We start from the raw sequence: 1,292 nt of genomic DNA, 5'->3' as shown, positions 1-1,292 counted from the left end.
CCCCCCCCGGAGATCCCCGCAGTCATGGCCCTCATTGCTGCTGTCTGTTTTCCTGTGATGCGGTTGGCAGGGCTCTGTGAATGACTTCTAAACTGTCCAATCGTAGGCCACTTGAAATGGGCTCTGCCCAATCAAAGCAAAGAGTGAGAGGTTACGGGCGGGACTTAAAGAAATATGCTGATGTGACTACCGATCAACTGTATTGTCACATGTTATTATCGATTCAGAGTCGACGTTTTTGCATTTCACAAAATAGGCTAGATAAACTGTAAGATATCAGAGAATTCAGTTTAGGATAACGTATTTTCAAATTAGACACATTTAAAGACATCTTTGTAAAACCCTGAAAAACTTTTCATTTAAATATTAAGCTGATGATATAGTATCTATAATGATAGATGATGTAATAGACAAAAAGAGAGAGAGAGAGAGAGAGAGAGAGACTGAGAGTATTATATTTTGCATTATTGTAATGTAAAAACTCCCTCTGAGAGAGAGAGAGTTTTTACATTGAAATAATGCCAAATATAATACTTTCACTAGACATTGGACTTGCTATGTACAATATAACTGGTAAAATACATTTTTAGATGTTGTAACTAGTTAGCAGTTTTAGTAAAGATGTTACACAGTCCTTTGGTTTATAAAACATATAAAACCGCATGTACAATTATTATACAAGAATTAGAAAATGCTGTTTGAGATTAAATATATCGTGTAACACAGCAGGACTCCGCTGACACTTCTTGACATGTTATGTCTTGACAGCTATCCACATTTAATTTGTTACAAAAAGTAATTCATACGCTGTGCTGTAGCAACTGGCATGATTTAATTGCGCATTTATAGGCGGTGTTACGGTCTAGACATTGGACTTGCTATGTACAATATAACTGGTAAAATACATTTTTAGATGTTGTAACTAGTCAGCAGTTTTAGTTTTTTTTCTAGAAGAGTAAAGATGTTACACGTAGTCCTTTGGTTATGAAAACATATAAAACCGCATGTACAATTATTATACAAGAATTAGAAAATGCTGTTTGAGATTAAATATATCGTGTAACACAGCAGGACTCCGCTGTCACTTCTTGACATGTTATGTCTTGACAGCTATCCACATTTAATTTGTTACAAAAAGTAATTCATACGCTGTGCTGTAGCAACTGGCATGATTTAATTGCGCATTTATAGGCGGTGTTACGGTTGCCCGGTATTTGCTATACTGAACAACACGCGCCGTAAAGCGTCGATGTGACGCGCACCCTTACTGTCACTGTCACGCTGCTCACCTT

This window comes from Sinocyclocheilus grahami, unplaced genomic scaffold, assembly GCF_001515645.1.
Source record: "Sinocyclocheilus grahami isolate Dianchi unplaced genomic scaffold, SAMN03320097.WGS_v1.1 scaffold5.1, whole genome shotgun sequence".
NCBI lineage: Eukaryota > Metazoa > Chordata > Actinopteri > Cypriniformes > Cyprinidae > Sinocyclocheilus > Sinocyclocheilus grahami.
The sequence above is the reverse complement of the archived record's forward strand: the minus strand, read 5'-3'. Positions refer to the sequence as shown.